The 23,273-nt window shown below is 35.7% G+C and overlaps 1 protein-coding gene across 7 annotated transcripts in view; it reads left to right on the top strand.

Annotated features, from left to right (window-relative positions):
- The window catches only part of LOC150094432 (protein alan shepard-like), a 725,446-nt gene extending 716,282 nt beyond the window's left edge, over nt 1-9,164 (top strand). For all 7 annotated transcript variants that reach the window (XM_090411869.1, XM_090411870.1, XM_090411873.1 and 4 more), the window contains one exon: nt 4,904-9,164. The gene's annotated coding sequence lies outside the window, so the exon portion shown is untranslated. The remainder of the gene's footprint in view (nt 1-4,903) is intronic.
- The last annotated feature ends 14,109 nt before the right edge of the window (nt 9,165-23,273 follow it).

Here is a 23,273-nt window from a genome sequence, read left to right as displayed (position 1 = left end):
TTCTAACTTTGGTTTTCCAAAATAGAGAAATAAATATTTTATTCCAATTTTTTTTTTTTTTTTTTTGTATTAAAATAATTAAAAGCGATAAATAAATTTTTAAATACACAAATAAAGTTTTTAGGTATGTATTTTTTTTTTTAGTTGTTTATTTGTGCGTAATCAGATATCAGGTTGGGGGAACATGATCTATATAAGAGAGTAGATCGCCAAATATCTTTTTATAGAAAATTAGCTCGCATAGTAAAAAAGGTTGAACACTACTGATCTATACTCTCTGCATTGGTGTTGTACAGCCATAATGAGCTACCTCCATGCTTTCTTTTATACTCTCCTCTGTAGTTTGCGTGACTCGATCAGCTTTCAGATTCCTGTTTATTATCTGATGCTTTACATATGCAGACATCTGTAACCATACTTAAAAACTCCAAACCAGACAAACACACAATCATCTTCAATCAAAATCATCTCCATTATTGATCATATTTGTGAGATTGGTGTTTTAAGATAAAAACCATTAAGAAAATCACTGCAGGAGCATCACTGAAAAAAAAAACTGCCAAGTGTGTCCACAGAAAAAAGAGGATACTTAAGCGCACACAGAACTGACCCGACATATCAGATGATCCATTTGCTGAGAAAGAGATAGACACTAGCTCTCCATACTTCATAGAATCTGATGACAAAACAAGCCAGACAAAGATAAGTCCCTCTACCTCTCAGAAATTGGATAAGTACAAAACCTAAAGAGTAGGGAAATTCTTGTAGTGAAACTATGGTGGATTCTGCCAAAATAACATGATTTCAAAAGTCTTCTGCATAGGTATAAACTTTCTGTTTCTGAGTGTAGGAGATATTTAAAACCTAGTGAAAACCCCACCTTAAGGCATTTCACTATATATTATTAGAAAGATAGGGACTCTCCATTAACAAGTCAGTCTCTTGCTAATAGAGGGGTCCTTATTCTTTTGGGAAATGCAATGCAAACAGCTAATCAATGTTAACTATATTGTTTTAAGCTGGATGTGCTGGAAAGAAATGTGGTAGCCACCTTTCAGCAAGATTTCTTATTATAGTATGTTTCATTTATTTACCACCAGATTTTTAGTTAACAGAGATCTACCTTGATAATCTCATATTGCAACTGCCTATGCCCATACTTTTTAGGGGTGACTTTAATGGATACAGTGCTCTGTGCAATACGAATGGACAATATCAAAGTTTTGATATTGCCCATATGTTTGACAATAATGCCTCTCTCTCTCTCTCCTTCAATATACCTACCTGCTCATAGTCTACGGTAGACCTTATGATCTGCTTACCCTACCATTCTTCCAGTATTCACATGGGATGTTGAATTTTACACATGGTAACAATCATTTCCTGTGTTTTGCACAATATCCTCACAGGAATCATGTTCTCCTAAGTGGATACCTATGTGGTAAATTGACCAGGCTAACTGAAATACACTTGGTATCTTAAAAAATTTAATGGTGAGGCAGTCATCCAAACACCTATCTACAAAGTATTGATGTATGCAACAGATTATTATTGTCCAGTCAGCAATAACGGCAGTTGGAAAAGCATCATCTTAATTTCTACTCTGTTCAAAGCCATGCTGGATGTTTGAGTTAAACAAAAAGATAAGAACATGTGGACATTTTAATACTGAATAACATCAACAACAGTTAACTTATGCCATGGATCTGGAAACTTATCCTCAGTGAGTATCCCATTTTATAATAACAGAAGAACATCCATAATAGTTAGAGAAAGATGCTTAATCATTTCATAATGGATGTCAACAAGCTCTATACCAGTAGCATGAGTAAAAGTGCTCTTTTCAGTTTCTCTTTTATGAATGTTTGATTGCACAGCTCTAGCCTTTGGATAACTACCTTCAGGATTTTTTCTTACACCAATATAACGTATACACTTGCTCTACCCTGATATTATACAAAACTTTACCACCAACCTCGTGTAACACTTATACACAATTCTTACATATCTATGTTCCAAAAAAAATTAACATCAATACCACGTGTTTACTCACAGTTCTTTCTGCAAATATACAGTCCTCTTTCATGAACAAAGCCTCTATCAGGATATCTTGAATGTTTGCCTTTACACGGGACATGTTCTTGTCTTGGACATTTCTGTATTCTGTTGCTCTTGCTCCACTGGTGGTTATTTGTTGACCTGGCATCAAGCCTTTTGTGGGAATCGTGATGAGCTACACGGTAGGACACATGTTGTTGGATGCTCCTTGTAATTCTTTCCAGAACATTCTAAGAGGAATTGCCGACAATGGGTACCAAGCCTCCAGTCACATGCTTCAAGTCATCGCCTCTTCACCTCTTTTCTGTTCAGCCGATAAGGAAACCAAAACAGCAGAAGTTACGACGACTGTAATCCTTGTAGTAACAGCTTTCCTCTTCCCCCCCCCCTCTCTCTCTCTCTCTCTCTCTCTCTCTCTCTCTTTCCTGTGACTGCCCTCTCAGCCCCTTAACTACTCTCCTTGCTCTTTGTTCCCAACTTTGGAATGTCCATGATTACCTGTCGGCGCGGTGACATCACTCTGGCTTTGGTCGCTTAATTTGTTTGCAAGTTGTTGTGAACTTTTCTGACACACTATTCTTTTTGCTGACTCACTATGTTAATCCATTTTTGCTGATTTTAAGTACAATATTCAAACAGGTAATATTTAACACATATTTCAAGACAGTTAATTTATATTCAGACAAAAGAAATCTTACATTATCTGAAACCTCGTCCACCTCCTTGAAGCACAGTTACACCAATACAGTACACAAACTCTGCATTTTTTTTTTTTAATTATTAAAACTACAACCCAACTCATTTGTTCAAGTCAAAATTCTGTTTTGCAAAATGTGTCCAAAGAAAAGAGATCTGATATTTTATGCTCTTCCTAAATGACGAGGTCCCTAAGAGGAGAGCTGTTAAATAAAGTGCCACAAGTCACTTTGTTCTCCATATGGCTTAGTTACCATCTTTTTTAATCCATATTTAAATATGCTTCTAGTTATTTAATGAAATGAGTCAAAATATACCTGGATGACCTGCTAATGTTAATCATCAGCAATTTGCAGGATTGTCATGATCCTTGCATATACAGTTAGTTCTCGACTTATGCATATATGCAACTTATAACATTCATCCTGTTGTAAAAAAACTTTGACCAAAGCCATATTTAGTACTAGAATAAAACTTCTACTGCATTTTGTTTGGCGTGCAGATGTATATCAGTGACTGTCTATGAATGTTGCTTGGGTTGGTGCAGTTGTGACATTCATTAGGAGGGGAGAATATTTTTTGCTACAGAGGGTCATTTTCATTCCAGTACTAAGCTGCTAATATATATATTGTATGTGTGCCATTTATTACTAGTTTAAATATACTGACCAAATATAAATGTCCTTGCTCATGGCAAACATGTTACTCTTATTATTGTCAATTCCAGGCAATTTGTTATAAAGTCGAATGATAACTGTTCCATATGCTTTATGTTAACATATTTTCATTTGTGATTTTTATTTTTAATGGTTATTTCTTTGTGAAAAAGGCAAGGTGAAAAAAGTGATATATATATATATATATATATATATATACAGGGTGTTCGGGATAAATTTGACATATTTATAATTAATTATATTTTTCCGTAAGTTACATGTATTAACACACACTTCTCTTCATTTAAAAGTTTGGACCCTTCTTCATTCATATACAAGATGTCAGAAAGGATGGATAGCTGGAACCCACCTGAATCATGGAAGAGAATAACTTGTATCATGATGATTCGTGCCCGCCATCAAAATAAGGATATTACGACTGCTGCCCAATGCTCCCTGAATACAGTAAAAACAATCAGGCATGAACTAGAGACTTGCAATGGTGACTACGAGGATGTAGCAAGAAGAAAGATCCCTAGCAGACGATCTGATTGCGTTCGTACAGCAGAATTCCTCGCAAATCTGCAGGAACAGGTGTTGAAGAACCCTGGCATTGGAATTCGGGCTTTGTTCGTGGAGTTGCTAACTGTAGTCAAGCCCTGGATAACAAGGGTAGCCAATGGTAGGCCGTATGTATGGCAGCAGGATTCGGCCCCTTGCCATACCTCTGGGAAAAGTCAAAAATGGTTGTCTGAAAATTTCTACGACTTCACCAGTCCAAATGTTTGGCCTCCAAACTCCCCAGACCTTAACCCCATGGATTATTTTGTATGGGGCGCAGTTGAAAAAGACACCAATTGCACTTCCAGTAATACAAAAGCCCAGTTAATGGATAAAATTAAAACAGTTTTTGCGGCCCTTCCCAGGGAGACTGTAGCATCAGCTTGTTCGAGGTTCCGAAGCAGAATTGAAGCTGTGATCGATGCTAATGGTGGTTATTTTGAGTAAATCTTGTTGATAGTATTGTAATTAACTCTGCCTGTAATGTTTTTTTATCAATTCATTAAATTTAATAGATACAAAGAAGATTTTCTTTTTCCTTACGAAACTGTCAAATTTATCCCGAACACCCTGTATATAGTGATTTCCAACTGGATGGCCTGCTAATGTTAATCATCAGCAATTTGCAGGATTATCATGATCCTTGCATATACAGCTAGTCAGAGAGTGAGTGAGCGATGCTTTTGCATATTCTGAAGGGGAGAAATTCAAAAAAAAATTTCTTTTTTTGAGCTGTAGAAATGGAATATATATGGCTGTATAGCAGTCAGGTTGTTACCAGCTTGGCCACTTCTGCCTGTCAATAATGATTTGTATTTTAATTAACATAATTACCTAAAATGTTTTTTTTTTTTTTGTCCAAGAGTAGTTTGCATATATTTGTTTTTATTATTTTATTAGATGGTATAATTGAAATTTTGTTTCTTTTTTAGGGTAAATGACAGCATTGTAAAAAATTAAAAAAATTAAAAAAAAAAACAGTACTTTGAAAAGGTGATGCCTGTGAAACTTCATGGACTTCTCAAGTGAATGCTGGTCAAGATTGTTCATGGCACACTCTAACTTGTTGTTCCACAAGAACAAGACATTGTTGCTTTGTTTTTCTTTGTATTGTGAGAAGAGGGGTCATTACCTTGTCTCATAGACAACCGTTTTACAGTTGCAGAGATACATCTTTATTTTACTATTGATCCAAAGGCTATTTTTTAAAAAAAACTACAAGAGTGTTATATCTCGAGATTCTTTACCCGACACTTTGTGTCAGTTGTTATTAACTTAAGAGTCAGAAGAATCATATATTTGTGAAAGTGTCAAACGGTTGCCATCAGCTGTGGAATATCTGCACATAAGTGTAGCAGTAATTGAATTTTTAGATCCCATAACAGTTGGCAGCCAGTAAAGTAAATGATGACTTAAACACTTTTACAGCAGTCATTTTTCTTTTCTTTTTTTTTTTCTTTTTTCTTTTTTTTTTTTTTTTTTTTTTTTTTTTTTTTTCCTCTAAATGACCAGGTCCCTAAGAGGGGAGTTGTTAAATAAAGTGCCACAAGTCACTTTGTTCTCCATGTGGCTTAATTACCACAATGGTTCTGAGTGGCACATTTTGTTTTGCCGTTTCTATTTTTCACTTATAGTTTTTAGTTTTAAGATTTATTTTTTTTCTATGTTTCAGAAATTGTCATTTGGTGATGTGAATTCTGTGCTGTCATGTTTTGTCCTTTGTCTTTTATGTCAGTAGATTTAGATTGGTAGATTTGCTAGAAAAATTATATGTAGAACCAAAACACATCTTGTTTTGAATACCTGTTGGTGGGTTGCCTTGTGCCTCTGTATTGGTTTTTAATTATATATTTTAGAAGAGTTCTGTTACAGAAATTTCAATCATTTCAGAAATTGATTAATAATCATTATAAATCCGAAAATTGTCACTGCTAAAAGAGAAAATGGAGAATAAAAAATGTTTTCAGCTTCCATTTTCCAGGTTAAAGAACAGGATTTTTTTTTTTTTTTTTTTTCACATTTTGAGTTCAGTTTGTAAATATATATAAATGTGATGGGATTACATATGATTTTGAATAAATAGTTTTGAGATAGTGAGGATCATTGATATGTTATATAAAGAAACTAGGGTAGGAGTGTCATGCCCTGAGTTGCTCAGCATACGTTATTTGTATACATGGGAGGGAGGGGGAGAACTAGGTTTTATCCACCAACTGAGGTATTCGTGTTTCTCTTTTTTTTTTTTTTTTTTTTTCTTACAATTTGGTGCTGTCATGAGCAGTACTTTCAATAAGATTTGGAAGAGGATAAAGTTTCATCAGTATTTCTTTTGGCATTAGACTTTTTGGTGTATTTGAAGGGTTTTTATACACGTGTAAGACAGAAAGGTTAAATTGAACTTGTGGGAAAGTTACAAATCCTCTGAAGCAAATAAGGAGTAGGGCAGAATAGACAAGCACAAATAAATGTGCAAGCCTTATCTTATTCTGGTTAAATATCTTCCTGGGTAATTTATTTTTCTTTTGTTTGATTTTGTTCAGCTGTGCTGTTATGTATTCATTTGACTTGGAAACATGAAAGAAATCACTGCTATGATAACTTGCATCGTTGTTTCATTTTTATAATCAGTATACACCTAAAAACAATCTGACTACATTCTGTGCTCTCATTTTTTTTTTTTTAAATAATAATAATAAATCTACATTCAGTACTGTCATCGGTTTTTTTTTTTTTTTTTTTTTAATTAAAAACATACATTAGTCACAAAGTCAAATGAAGGCTGACTGATATTAAGTGACTGCTGTTCTAATATGAGTAGCATGAAAGAAGTTTGTTTGTCAGCATGTTTTGCTTGGATATTGAGATACGAAAAGGTAGTCAGAACTTATTTTACTGCATATAAATAAATTGGCTGTTGATATTGCTCAGGTTTGTTAAATGACTGTTATTATTAATGAACATCTTTGATATTAGCCAAAACTAGGAAACTATTATGTGTAAATCTTTTGAAAAGGTGATAAGGAGAAAATACGCATATATCAGAAAGATTTATTTCCTAGAACCGAACATTTATGACTTAAGAAAACATTGTTGCCAAAAAAAGTTTGATAGATTTAGAAGAATGGGAAGGGGGCAAGAAAAGTTAAGAAAAACGAATAGTTAACATATGGTGAACAAAGAGTTGAACATGCATGTTTGCTGTGAAGGAAGTCTTCCGTTAATTAGATAGACCTCAGGGTGTTCATTTTATGGAATTTTAATTCCCTTTTTCTCTTCCCTTCCATACGTGCACTTCCTTTTGTATCTTTTCGTGACGTTATGAAAATGGAAAACTCTTGTTTATTATCTTTAATTTTAGAAGTTTAAATTTATATAATTTATTAGTAAGCAGCACGAAACATCATTTCAGGTGCATATTCAAATAAAGTGTATCATATTTTTTAATGTCCACTGCTTCAAAAATATTGCACAGTACTTGTACTGTAATATTAATTTCAGTATAGTAAAAGTTAATTACTGTTGATGTTTTACAGATAACTTAAAATATGTTGAGTATTGAGTTTCAATAGGAGTATTTCTAGTGAATACATCAGTTTACATGTGATGCAACATTGTTCAAATAGTTTAATGTGACTGACTGGCCCATCTTATATTATAATGACGATAACATTCCTTGATTTCTTCATTAAGTTGTGTACATATTAGGAACTCATTGTCCTAAATAATGTTCCATAAGGGTATGGTTTGTAAAACATACCAAGCAAATTTCCACTAGCATATAACAGAAAAGGGGTGGGGGGAAGTATATGAATTTTACTGGCAAACAAAAATATTAGAATTAAAACTGAAATATATTTTATGTAAAATGCCAGCTTAAGGGTTTAAACAACTAATTGTTTTATACTTGTTAAAAATATGACTCTTTAAAACTATTCAGGAATTTTCATTTCTACTTTGCTGTTCAGTTTTCTGAAATATATCAAAATGAACTTAAAGTAAAACCAGTTTACTTGCAACAAATTATTACAGTTGTGATATAAATTTCTTCAGGAATTTTCTAATTTCAAATGTTTGGTTTTAAAAACAGCTAAGTGTTTTAGCTTGACATTCCTGTTATGGATCTGTTGGTTCCTTGTGGGGAATAATTCATAAAAGTGAGATATGATAGGGAAAAAAATTAAACAGAAAAACTCTCAGAAACAGGTCTGTAATTTCAAATGTTTGGTTTTGTTTGAAACTAGTGAGTATTAGTTTGACATTTCTGTTATGAATCTGTTCACTATAGGCAAAAAAATCATGCATAAACTTCGTGAGATATATTTAAAAATAATAATAATAAGCAAAAAAAGACTCAAACAGGTGTATAATTTGTGGAAAAGTTCAGAATAGTCATTGTGGGTCTTTCAGCCAGATATATATTTTCTTTATATTGCAAAGAGTGTCAGTACTCATAGTTACTGTAATTATATTTACATGTAATTAGGAGTTATTATAATGATGAATCCACTTTACAAGTTGAAATTAAAATCTTCCTTCTTTATCCTAAACTAAATGATGCTCTTGTTTCTATGTATTATATGCAAAGCTATATCACCTGTAAGATACTAAAAAATATCCTTATTGTAAAGAAATATCAATATCTTTATTTTATTTTATTTTTCTTAGTGTATTGGGTTGCAGAGATTGTTTAAAGTTCTTGTCCAGTTTTGGTTATCCCCTTGCATGCCACAAAGTAAATAAAGATATTTTTTAAAAAAAAAGGAAGGAAAGAAAGAAAAATATAAGCTCTTCTAGTGATTTCTTGATCTGTCGTCGTTGTTTTTTTATTATTTAATTTCCTGAACTAAAGAAAAAAATATAAATTGGTTTAAATTTATTTGAATTGATGGCATGAATGTTAAGTTGTAATGGGAGGAGCCTTTTGGAAGGTTTTGATATGATTATCATTGTTCCATCCCTACTACCACCTATGTGAATCGGGTTGGTTGTGTCCACATCTCACCAAATGTAGCAGTGCCTCATCACAACTAGAGTCCATTCCATAGGGCAAAGTCTGCCATGATGAATAGTTTAATTTTTTCGTACACAGCCCACTGCTTGCATTGCAGTGAAGATCCTAGAACTGGCATGTGCTGCCAATGGAAGTAGTTTTTTAAGGAGAAAAATGACCAATAAAATATGTGTCCAAACAATGTTGTTGCTTTTAAAATTCTCATTCTGTGGAATACTTGTGTTAATTTTATTAACTTTTATGCATTTAATGAATACAGGCTGGATAACAAGGAGAATTCTCTTAAATAAACATTAATACAAATATAAATTCTCATAATTTAAATATACAGTATTTTAATAATCAAGTTATACTGGTAATGATTTCAAAGGAAACATTTCTATATACAAAAATCAATTAATGCTTGATGTTGAGTAACTATCCACAAAGACATTATTTAAATTGCGAATTCCTTACAGCAGTGATACCACTGTTATAATTTTTCTGGTGTAATTATGAAATTTGGAGGTTGCAATGGTATGGTACTGTTTTTTCCTTGTTTGCCTTGGACCTCTGTGGTGCCATTATCATTGAACTCTGAGGGGAATCAGAACATTGTGAGCAATGCAGTTCTCCCTACTTTCTGTGTTTCTGTGAAATTGCTCATTCTCTATCAACAAATACACCACGTCATTAGGCTGTTACTGTAACTGCTTGTTTATGGAAATCAATGTCTCTATGCTTGACTGGCCTCCACATAAAACTGATCTCAACCCTGTTGAACATCTGTGGGATCAACTGGAGCATCGGGTGAGGTAAAGGAACATTCATCCCTTAACAGTTCAGGACCTCATTACATGCCTACAGGATTAACTCCAAACTTCCCATTGATTGTTATCATATGCTTGTGAAAAGCATGCCCTCTAGGATTGCTGCAGTCATTGAAGCAAAAGCAGGTCCTACATCTTATTAAAGTGGGTGTCATGGTTAGTTGTTCCTCCCTTTTGTCTGTTGACTTCTTTCTAAGCAGTGTATGTATGTGTGTGCATTTTCCTTTCTTCCCAGATCGAAGAGAAAACATTTAACTTGTTTATGGTAATAAAACACAATTTAATGAAATCATCTGTTTTACTTAAAAAAATAGCATTGCACAACTGACCAGAGGAGAAACAAAGAAATTCTGTACATAGTGCTGTGCCATAAATGTTGACACTGAAGATTTTGTTGAAAGACGCCTAATAGAATGATGCATGACCATTTTACATATGTGCCGATTACTTTTCTCTTTTGTATGCAGGAAATACTAAAGCAAGTCATCCTTTGCACTTGATTAACTCATAGTAGTGCCTCATGTCGAGGATTACCGTACACAATATACCTTAGGATTCCCTTGTCTTTCAGTTTTGTTGTGCTTTCAATATGGGCATGCAGTATTATAAAATTTCAAATATAAACTTTGGTCTATGGTTCCACTTTGACAAGTTTCAATAACTTAAATTTTTTACCTGCTCAGTGGAACTAGTGTGTGTGCTGTTCAAAGCACTAGACTGGCTGTAGAAAGAACCTCATAAGTTATATTCTATTAGCCGACTAAATGAACTTTTACTAAGGCTTTTTATGATGTTCCGAGTTCCACGATCTCGACATATTCAAGCAGTTTTATTCACCCAGAAACTTGAGTTTTTTTGCCCTGTGAACTCAGAATTGACTGGAACCCACCATTTTCAAACAGCCAGCGTTAGGATTAGGGACCATGAGATAACACTTCTCTGCCGAATCACTTCACTAATGCCATGTGTAATGAGTGATGGTCTTGGGTCAGCTATTTCTGATTGGCTACTTGTGGAGGTTGAACTGTCCTGTCTCCAAAGTTTGATATGGCTAAAACGGCCTTGTCTACTCCCTAAACGGGAATAAAAAGGCAGCTGATTTTTTTTAAAACGCTCACATGAATAAAGTATCAAAACTTTTGCATGCACATTATTTCTATAATAATATGTCGAAATCTTATATTGATTTCAAGGTGCTCTTCGCATCCATGTAATTATGGACATATTCACAGGTCCAGGCTGAATTAAACATCAAACAGCAGCGAAATACATCAAAAGTATCAAGAAATTTTGAGATAATGGATTGAACATAATTCGAGCAGTGAACTCTTGAGCTATACCAGTGATTCCATATACAACTCGCATAGTATATGGGACAAGATCTGGGCAAATTGACCACAAAACTCGAATGACTACACATGCATTACATTCACGAAGTGTTGTCCGGCTGTATCTTAAAAGTATTGGAGAACGGGGGGCACCCACAAGTGAGACAAACTGTTGAAATAAGTTTAAAACATTCTAAAAACAATGGGTGATATATGTGCGTGTGTGAATTTGACTACAAAAAAAAAAAATGACCCAGACGTGGCAATGGCTACACTATAGATCTATTCGAAAAAACATTCATTCTTGCAGCAAAAGAACGGGCATCACAAACTAATGCTAAAGCAAAAGGATCAACGGCCACCATGATTATGTAGCCAAAATAAGTTGGCACATGGCACAAGTAGAATGGGTGTGAGAAAGGAACTGACGGAGTATGAAACAGGCGTGGTAGGATGCCATGTTGCAGCTCTATTTTAGGTAAACTGAACGCATTGGGCGATCCTAGGTCAACAGTCCTTGATTCATATGTAGGTGGAAGTGCAAGGAGTCAATTGCAGGTGCTACCTACAGTGAATGACTCGCCGAACGTGACCGTACGGTACTTCATAGGATAAAACCGACACGTTAAATACGAGCTCCTAGCATCAAGTGGAACACGAATCTGCACAAAAACAACCAGACCAGAAGCTCACAACATGGGATTCCATGGTAGAACTGCAATATGCCCCATATTATTCAAACCTGCATGCAGCGTCGTCTTCAGCAATGCAAAAAGCATGTACAGTGGAATGTGGAAGTTTAGAAGGCTGTTATGGAGTGACGAATGATGCTACACCCTCTACCTAGCAAATATGTGGGTGTGGTAGATGTCTTAGTGCATAACTCCAACTATGAAATTTCGAGGTGGCAGTGTGATTGTATGCCCCTTTTTTCCCCCTGGTTTGGCTTCTTACCTCAGTGTGTTCTATCAAGAAATTGAACTCGGAGAGGTATCTGAATTTTCTAGATAATGCGATGTTTGATTCTGGTGTTTCAACGCAACTGACTTGTCTATTTCAGAAAGTAAATCCACCATGTCAATCTGCTGCTGTAACTGCATGGTTTGTAGACAAGAACATCACACTTGACAAAGTCTTAATTTCAACACTGTTCAATATATGTTGGATCAACTGGAACGTTGACTGGAGGTCAAGGAACGTCCACTCCCACAAGTCCAGGATCTCATTTCATGTCTGCAGGGGAAAAAACGACCAAAATTCCCATTGATCATTATATCATTTGCTTGTCGGAAATATGCCCCATAGGATTGCGGCAGCCATTGCAGTGAAAGGTCCTGCAACTTATTGAAGTGGGCTTTGTCTCTCACACTATGATCCACTGACTTCTTCCCCTCACACTATGATCCACTGACTTCTTCCCAAAGAAAAACAGCAAAAATTCTCTGGGACACTGGAATACAAACCAATCGGCCTTTCAAATCCAGTAAACCTGATATCGCAATTATTGAAATCAATATCTTTGGGTTGTTGACGCTGCTCTGCCCAGTGGTAACAACAAAGCAATGAATAAAATTACTACATATCGAGAAATGCCAATCGAAGTTAGCTTGAGTTTATCTTAAACACAAAGTCATCCCAACTGTCATCAGCACACTTTCAAAGGAGCTATCCAACTATTTACAATAATTGAACATTAACGAATTAGCCACATATCACCTACAGAAAAAAAAAACGGGATTATTTGAAACAATCCATATTTCAATGCGCTACATGACAGACTTCTCAGATTCTTGGGTAGAATCTGAACTGCTCTGTATTACCCATCATATATTGTGGTTTGCATATCTTGTCTTGGGTATGTTTGAATTTTAAGGCGTCAAAATCAGCTAACATATTTTAGTGCCTTATAGGGAGTAGGTGAGATGAGACTGTCTTAAGCATATGTAAATTTTGGCATTTCAATTTCCACTGCTAGATAATCAGAGGTAGCTGGCCTAAGGTAATCACTTATTATATTATATAAATGGCATCCGATGAAAAGATGATTGACGATTGTAACCGTCTCCTGTAGACTAACCTAATACAATATGTTATTGTCCAGAATCGTGCGGTAGGATCCATTATCTGGAGTTTAGGGAACGAAGAAACCGAATTTTGGAGAGATACATCCCCTTTCATGGACTACTCTGTCTACAAAAAGGTTCATCTAGTCAGAGGATTCACAATCAACTTCCACTGAGTTACACAGGCATTGTGAATAAAGTACACTGGTGTCCAAAACCTAAGGACGAGCACAAATCAGCATGTGATAAGTTGTATAATTTTGAGCAGATAGTGAGTACACATTCTAATTTTTGAATCGCTGGCAAAGGGATCATGTGGTAGCGCTCAACAAGAAAAGGAAATGATTCCACTAAGCGAACTGTGTTTGAGAGAAGGAATACAGTTGCAAACTTGGATGTCTTGTAATATCTCAAAAACGTTATATATATATGATTTCAAGCGGGAAAGAATTATTTGTAAGCTTGAAGAAGGTCGCAGAATTACTAACATTACCAGAGAAAGTTTGGAATCTCACAGCGCTGTGTCCAAGCTCTGGGCAGCATTTCAGACAAATGAAATGTGCTCCTCAGGTTCGATAAAAGAGGTTCTCGCTTTACCATATAGCATGATCATAAATTTTTGGTTACAACAGTAATATCTAATTGACATTGCCATGGCAGGTAAGCTTGCAAGTCGGCTCCATACAAGCACAGGTATGGGAATGTTTCGACAAACTGCAATACGTCTGCGAAAATTAGGCCTACCCGTCGAAAACATGTATTCTGCGTCTTTATCCTCAGCTAATCGTACACAACGTTTTAAGTAGTTGTATCCATAAAAATTGGACAAGGTCCCTATAGGCTAATGTGCTCTTTAAACATAATATTTGCTTCAATCTCATCCGGTGCTCCACTACACTGTCGTGAACATGGTAATGCTTACCATCGCGAGAAAGCTCTTGATAGGGATAGATACGGTGGTGCCGAGGTGAGACATTTTGCTTAATGTACGTACCGAGCTACAAAGCGCTGGAAAAGGGACTATGAGTGGTGAACGATATTGCAACGAAGTTCTTCAACGTCATGTTCGAGTGTTCTGTGGTGCTGTAGGCGAAAAATTCATTTTTTTAATGCATGACAATACAACACCAATCTTACACATGCAATGAAGATACTTCTGAATACCGAGGATATTAATCGAATCAACTAGCCAGCATTCTCTCCCAGATCTCAGTCCCATAGAACACGTTTGATCCCAATAGGAAGAGGCATTGCTGCGCTAAATTCCCCTCCGAAAACAAGGACTTATAGGAGGGTGGCCAGAAACTTTCTCTCCGCGACCATAGATGGCAACACTATCAGAAAGATTTTTTTTCTAAGTTGGAACATCTGTCATAAGCATCCATGTGAAATTGTAAGTCATTCTATCAAGTGGTTTGTTTTATACAGCTGTCTGAAGCAATAGTGTAGTCTGTATCCCTTGAAATGGATAAAATTGAGTATCGTGTGGTTAAAAAATTCTTTGTAAAAGAAGGTTTAACATAAAAAGAAATTCATTTGAAGTTCATAAAAGTTTATGGACACTTCTCTTTCATTTTTGACAATTAAGAAAAGGGCTGCCGATCTTCTTCAAGGCTGTACCAGCCTTGACAATGATCCCTGTGAAGGACATCCAAAAAGTGTAACAACACCAGAAATAATTGATCAAGTGCACAATATGGTATTGGATGATAGGCGAGTCTAAGTGTGTGAAATTGCTTAGACTATAGCCATTTCAAAAGAACGTGTAGGATATATTTTCCATGAAGAATTACAACTTTGCCCAAGATGGGTGCTGCGCTTGCTCACAGCAGATCAAAAACGCACTCGTACGAAAATCTCTGAACAGTGCTTAGAGCGTTTTAACAAGAATAAAACTGATTTTGTGCGTCGATTTATTACTATGTATGAGCCTTTTATTCACCATTACACATCGGAATCCCAACAGCAGTCGAAACAGTGGACAGAAGCCGGATGTTCAGCGCTAAAGAAAACAAAGTTGGTTCCATCAGCAGGAAAGGTCATGGCATCGGTGTTTTGGGATGCTAAAGGCATTTTGTTTATTAATTATCTTGAAAAAGGTAAAACAATAATCATGAAATATTATTCTAATTTTTTAACCAGACTAGACGAAAAAATTTGTGAGAAAAGACACGGTTTGCAGAAGAAAAAAAAGTCAACTTTTATCAGGACAATGCACCTGGCCACAGGTGTTTTGGCAATGGAAAAATTAAGCGGTCTGCACTATGAATTGTTGGAACATCCATGCTATTCCCAAGATTTGGCTTCCTCTGACTTCTATATCTTCCAAAAACTAAAACTCTTCCTCGCTGGGCAGCGTTGATTTTATTCGAATCAAGAGGTGATTGCAGCTGTAGTGGGACGTTTTGCAGATCTTACTGAGAACCACTACAGGGACAGGATAATGGTGCTGGAGCATCACTGGAATAAATGTATTAGTCTTAGAGAGATTAGGTTGATAAATATTGAAATTATAAATTCGTTTTTTCATTGTTAGGTCGGGAAATATTTTCAGACAACCCTCTTATTTGATCTGAAAGAGGAGGAGGATTGGGTCAGTTTTTCCCAAGTACTGTTAATCACCTGATCCTAAGCATGGTACGATGTGAGATTCGCATCACAGTTTGGGATAAATATATTCCATAATGAAATGTCTCTCTGCACAGTGTAAGCACTGTACATTAACTACGTACTTAAGAAATTTGTATGAAATTTATAACACATATTTTGTGTAATATAATTTATTAGTATGATGGCAATAAATTTATGTCCACATTTGGCTGTAGTCCTGAAAATGTTTTTCATGTTCAGGTAAAAATGAAGTTCGTACTTAGCATTTGGACACGCGTATATATTATTACTAGTAGTAATAGTAGTAGTGAATTTAAAAATAATAGAGGCGTGTAGTTCAGGGAAAGTGACATTTGCACCCTCTTCATTAGCCATACAAAGAATGGCGTAGGTTCGAGTCTAATCTTCGACCAGAGGAGCTTTTTCTTAACATTACTTCTTACGGTTCCGTTGTGAATTTTATAGTACACGTTTACCGATTTCCGGCATAATCCAAATGCGACGAACTACACATACCGAAACTTAACTAGAAACATTTATTTAGTACCGTGCTGAACCTCCTTTACCCCAATTACAGCACATATGCAGTTTGGCCTTAATTTCCACAAAATTTCTAACATATCCCACACACTCTAGATGTGAGGTTCAGAACCGGGTATAGTCGTGGCCGTGGAAATCGCTGTCATGCTCGCTTAAGTACTGCTCAACAATTCTTGCACGACTGAGAGTAGCAATGTCGTCCATGACACAACCGCCACCTGCCGGATAAACGCCAACATTACAGAATGAACTTGGTAAGCTACAATATTCAGATTTCTTTGAGGATACCTGACCTTCTTGGTAAGCAACAATATTCTTTGAGGATACCTGACCTTCTAGCAATATCAGAGTAGCTGTTTCATACCAACAGAACATTCCCCACACTATGACACCTCCAGAACCTTCAGTTGCTTCCAAGTCAAGCTGCATTCATTTCATGGAGCTTTCGACAAATACTCTGCCTACCGTTAGTACAGAACAAGTTATACTTGACTTGTTGAACCAAATGACTTTTTCTAGTCTTCCATTTTTCAGTCCCGGTGTTACTGACGTTACTGTAGAAGAACTTTCTGGTTGCTTACAGAAATTAGTGGTTTCGATATAGATATGTGATTGTCAATACCGATCCTGTTCAATTCCCTGCATATTATTCGGTGAGATGTGAATCAGGAAGAGCCTTCGTCAACTGCCAAAGGAAGTTTGTATGTCCGTACAAGCCTTTTCAGACATTTTCAGAATTATTTTTTCACAGATTAAATACCCGGGATTATCCAGGGTATTTAATCTATCTATTTATCCAGGATACCTCACCTTTTGAGAAACCAGTCAGCTTTGATGTTTTCAAATTCGAGGGTAAAGCTGATGGGCACCCACAATAAGCCGTTTATCGAATGAGAAATATTCTTTGTTTTATTTTCCCTTGGTGATGAACACTGTTGACGATTACGGAACATCAGCATTCTGAAATAGTTGACGCACATGAACAACTATTTTGCATTTACACTGCGTAATTGAGGGTATCTCTGTATAAAGGTTTCTAATTCAGAGGATGCTATGTGAACCTACTAGTGTCAAGGGTAACAGAATTATATTTCTAAATTTTGTATTAAAGAGTTACGAGAGTAAATCATATGGGAGTTAATTGAATGGATATCAAGAAGCTGGAGCGATAAAAAAAAAGAAAAATAATTGTTGAGGAAATTCATGGAGAAAGTTGACCAGCATGCACATGAGTAGTACGAAGCACAGGCAAAAATGGTAACCAGTGTGATAAAAAAAAAAGAGGCAAAACCAGAGTATTAAAGAAGGAAATTAGCACAGCACACCAAAGATAATCCCGAACAGTCCTTTCAATATGTCGCAAATAAAAGGAAGAATGATTATAGCAGAATGATTGTAATTAATGCCATTGGTAGGGAGGTAACTGAATCAGTCCAAATAGTAGAATTACAGAGTAAACATTTTGCCAGAGTATATCATCCAGGTGGAGATATTGCAGTAACGAGAGAGCACAGACAAATATGCAAACTAAGGTGAATGAAATGGAGATTCATTAGCATATTACAGAACCTTGATATGAATATAGCTATCGGATTAGATGGTATACTGGCTCGAATTTTACATAAGGGTGCTAAGGCACTGAATAGTCAGTGTCCTCTACCACATTGTGGGGTGGGGTAATTAATTCCATTGCATTAAGGAGACTCCAAAACTAATATAATTAAATTCCTGACCGATTAGTATATCAGGAGTTATGTTCAAACTACAGGAGAAGTTGGGCCAGATCATGATACATAAATGGATAGACAGAAATGGAATACTATCTGGGGGACATATGGTTTGGTGAAGGTGAAATCGTACCTCAGTAACTTCCTCAGGTTGGATAATACAGTGACAGTGAGTTGGATAAATGCAAAGGGCTTACAGTGATACTGCCGGACTTTGCAAAAGCCTTTGACAGGATACCACATCGAATTCTAATCAGTAAACTGAAGCACAAGGGGTTGGTGGACGTATATAAAACATATAGGGTTGGTGAGATTGATAGTAGGGTGGTTGATGGAGAGATATCAGAAAGTAGTTTATTCTGGAATACAGTCCAGAAGAAGGCCCGTGAATACTGACGTGCCTCAGTGTTCTTGGGCTGCTTCTATTTAATTTGTACATTAATGATATAGGAATGGATCTGAGAAGAACTGTTCAGTTGTTTGTGGATGATACAAATTAGGAAAAACAATAGCTAATACAGATGATGTTAAAATTTTGCTGGATGATTTAGATAGAATGGCAGTCTGGGCAAAGTAGAATCGATATCAGTTTAATATAGCAAAATGTAAAGTTATGGATTTTGGGGTGAAAAAAAGTACCAGTTGTATACCATATTGATTAAACTGTAATCCAGGAAATTGAAAAGCCTGAGATTTGGTAGTGTTAGTGGATTGGGAGTTAAAGTTAGAGAGGGAATATAGCAAAAGTGGCTAAAACAACTCTTTGAATTACTTCGTTACTGAAGAATTCTTTGACGAGCAGAGACAGTTAAGTTATTATTCCTCTTTATCAGCTTTGATAAGACCCCATCTTAACTACTGCTTGCAGACCAGTCACCTAGCTTTCTTGGCAATGAAGGAGAGGTGCAGGAGATCCAGAGGCGAGTGACCAAGATGATAGTAAGTCTAAGTCATGAACCTTACGAGAACAGGTTGAATATTTGTGAGATACAGAAACTGGTTGACAGGCGGGAAAGGGATGATATGATTGAGATACAAATTACTCAAGGATGTTTATAATATTTATACAGAAGAAATTTAACTGAACAGGTCTGGTGGGAGAAGAACTAGAGGCCTTCCATGGAAACTGATCAATAGTGTGGCTAGCAAGGGTTTTATAAATAGATTTTTTTTGCCTGGAGAGTGGTGAATAAGTGGAATAGGTGTCCAGAGTCTGTTCTGGGTGGATTGACTGTGATTGAGTTTAAAGCAAATTATGCTAGATACTGTGCAAATATTGGATATTAATCAGCATCATGTTTAGGGTCTCACTCGTTGAGTCTAAGGCTCCGTGGAGTAACTCGAAATAATAATTAATAAATGTTATGAAACTTTTTCCAGCAATTATCATATTATTATTAATTTAGGAAATTAACATTTAAAGAAAATATATTTTTTTTTTGCTACACAAATGATCAGCAGATATTTCCTTTGCAGAATTTTAATCATGCTATATGTACATAGACGTGTTGACACTCAGATCACTAAACTGTATAATCTGAGCAGTTTGGTACCAAATGAAAAATAAATGTCAGATATTCAGTTTCACAGAAAAGTGTAATCCTACTGGCACTTTTCTAGTGATCATCATCATAACTCTAATTATGGATATTGACCATACTTGGTCTGTTCTAGTCTTATTATAGATGTGATAGCTTCTTTTTTTAGAAGAAAAACCAAACATTTACACACAAAATCGGATGGAACCTGGCCTTCTCTAATTAAACTTACTACTCTCTTTCTTCGGGCGATCTCCTCATTCTTTTTTTTTTATTTCAAATAATTTTATCTTGCAGTTCTTCTCGTCAATCTCATTTCACTTGTTTTAATATTTGTTTATCACAAAAAAAAAATAAATAAATAAATCAGCTAACGAATTTTTATTCCAATTGGAAAGAGAAGGCCAGTTATACCTGGCCTCTTTCCAGTAGGTTTCTATTTTATTAATTATTAAGGATATCCAGTATTGTTCATTCGGTTACATGTTCTATCAAATTTTGTTTGTAGTTGTTTGGTATTATTTAGGACATTAGGGAAAATACAATAAAAATTACAAATAAAAATAAAAATCAGGTAACGCCTTTTATTCTCTCATAAGTTCTACATGATGCCATTTCAGCATTAACTATCCTTTGGAGACTGAGCGGGAATTTCACTCTCCACTGTTAGCCAATCAGAAATAGCCTGACACAGCTAACACTAATTATACACGGCACCGATGAAGAGATTCAGCTGATAAGTGTCGCGATCTCTTCGTCTCTAAACCTAACTCTATGTCTACTGTCTGAAAATACTGTGGATCCTACGGTCGATTTTATTGAATTTATTTTGTCCTACGTGGGTTCTACGATCGTAGTTTTGGATGAAAAATCCCGCATGTCCATGTTAGAGATCAATTAATTCCGGAACTTGTCCGAAAAATGGCTCTGTAAAATTTTCTTTAAGTCAGCGACTAGAAGTAATCTTATGATTCTATTTCTTCGGGCGAACTCCTCATTCCTTTTGTTTTTAAAAAAATCAGCTAACGCCTTTTAGTTCCCGTGGTAGGCGAGGACATTTTAGCCCTATCTAACTTTTGGAGACTGAGTGGGAAGTTCAATCTTATTTTCTTTTTAATAATTTTTATTTTGCAGTTCTTCTCATCAATCTCATTTCACTTGTTTTTATTCTTTGTTTATCAAAAAAAAAATAAAAAAATCAGCTAACGCCTTTTTATTCCCTTGCAGACAATAGTCGAAGCCGTTTTAGCCATTTTGGACACTGAGTGGGCAATTCAGTCTCCATTGGTAGCAATCATTGATAGCTAGGCCAAGGCTATCACTTAGTTAATCTCCACGTACTAACAAGTTCGAAATCTCGTCGTTAACCCTAACACAATATTTTTAATGTCATTAAATTGTGTGGGAGTTCGACGGTCGATTTTCTTGAGTTTACGGGAAGAAAAACCGGAGTTATCGGGAGTAAAAACCCGCTTGCCAGTATCAGAAATTGAATAATTGACAAACAAGATAAACAACAAACGAGGAACCGGTTTGTATTTCCCAAAATTTGCTGCCATATAATAATGCAGGTACTGCTGAAGTATTGTATAACTTCAAGCAGGTTTCTTTTTGTGCAATATTTGGATTGAGCAAACTGTTTATCAGACCTATAAACTGTAAAAAATTTGTAATTTTGTCTTTTTCTCCTTGATATGATCTTTCACATCTAATATAATTGAAAGTATTTTTCTGGTCTATTATTTCATTATTAATAACAATTTTTCTTTTAACTGGAGTTTGTCCACAAAATGGCATTGTTTTAGTTTTATCTTTGGATATTTTCATTCCAAAATGTTCTACTATAATGTTTAAGTTACATATTGCTGTTTGTAATTTGCCTTCTTTATATGAAATTATTGTCTGATCACCTGCAAATAATGGCGTATTCATTTTGTTATTCGGGAAATTTCTATACCAGAGATGAGTTTCTAAGTTAACTTCTCTTCTTTTCTGTATATGTAGTTTTTAAACAAAAAGCTGCACCGATTGTAGAGCGGCCATTTCTAAATCCATTTAGTCAATTTAATATTTTTTCATTATGTACTTTCAATTTTTTTATTAAATATTCTACTATATATTTAGTAGAATCTATTCAATCAACTAATACCACTGGAATTATCATGTGTTCCTTTATTCCCTTCTTTAAGGGTTGTTTGAAAAGCTTGGTAAAAAAAGAAAATTGAAAAAGAAATGAGCTAACGCCTTTTTGTTTTCGAATAGGGAGTAGGCGAGGTCTTTTTTGCCTATATAACTTTTGGAGACTGAGTGGGCAGTTCAATCTCCACTGGTAGCCAATCAGAGATAGCTTTCCCAAGGCTATCACTAATTAATCCATACGCAGTGAAGAAGGCCACTAACAAGTGCAGCCATCTTGCGGTCCCTAACCTTAACACAATATTTGTAATGTCTGAAAATAGTGATGGTTCGACGGACGATTTTCTTGAGTTTACGGGACGAAAAACCCGAGTTTCAGAGAAAAAAAAACAAAAAAAAACCGGTTGTCCGTCCCAGAGATCGATTAAATCGGGAACCGGTGGAGAAAAAGCGTATAAAATGTTCCTCTTGCCGGCGACTAGATTCGAACATCTTTCGTTGTGCGGTTAAGCGCCATAGAAGGTAAACGCCACTTCTACTGAACTACACAGGCTCTCAAAAAATAAGATAAACAAATTTATTTGGAAAAAATTTCTCAACATACTCTTCATCGACGTCTACTCATTCGGTCCAGCGAGCTTCCAATTTTTTCATTCCATCTGAAAAGTAGGATTTGTCAAATTGTGCAAAATACAGTAGTCATTGACAGCCTCGTTCGGAGAAATTATAACAACCTCGTTCAGAGAAATTTTTTTTCTCACCGAGCCAATTTTTAAGTTTGGGAACAAAAAGAAGTCACATGGTGCCAAGTCCGGAGAAGACGGTAGATGTGGAAACAATTCGAACCTTAGTTTGTACAATTTTGCCATTGCGATGGCCGATGTGTGGGACGGTGCATTGTCTTGATGAAAGAGCACTTTTTTGAGCGCCAATCTTGGCCGTTTTTTCTTCAGTTCTTCTTTAAAATATCGAACAATGACTATTATCTGACCCTTTTCCAAATTATCATGATATATTTTATTAATTATCATGATAATTCCTTGGAAATCCCAAACGTCAGTGGCCATCACCGTCCCAGCTGACGGTCTTGGCTTTTTTAGTGCTCTTTCATCGGGCATTGTCCACCGTTTTGACTGTTGCTTGGACTCAGATGTGTAGTGGTGGATCAATGTTTCATCTATAGTCACGAATCGAAGCAAAAAATGCTGCGAGTTGCGATTAAACATCGCCAAACACAGCGTTGAAATGTCTTTTCGCATGCGTTTTTCATTGAGTCAACATTCGCACACACAGTTTTTTCATGTGCAATTTTTCGTGCAGGATATTACACATCCATTCAGTTGAGATGCTTACAATCTCATGCACTTTCACTCGGCGGTGTTCTATATCGATATCATGGATTTTATCAATCATTTCCTTCGTAGTGATCTCAGTCCGGAGCGCGCTTCATGTTCGATGGACTTACGACTACGTTTAAACTCATTTATCCAAAAATAAATAGTCTTTAATGGTGGTTCAGAGTCCCCATGAACTGCATTTA

The sequence above is a fragment of the Typopeltis vanoorti genome, chromosome 22 (genome assembly GCF_054136105.1).
Source record: "Typopeltis vanoorti isolate ZY-2024b chromosome 22, IOZ_Tvanoo_1.0, whole genome shotgun sequence".
Classification (NCBI taxonomy): Eukaryota; Metazoa; Arthropoda; class Arachnida; order Uropygi; family Thelyphonidae; genus Typopeltis; species Typopeltis vanoorti.
Note: the sequence above shows the minus strand (reverse complement) of the source record. Positions and strands in the feature narration are given on the sequence as shown.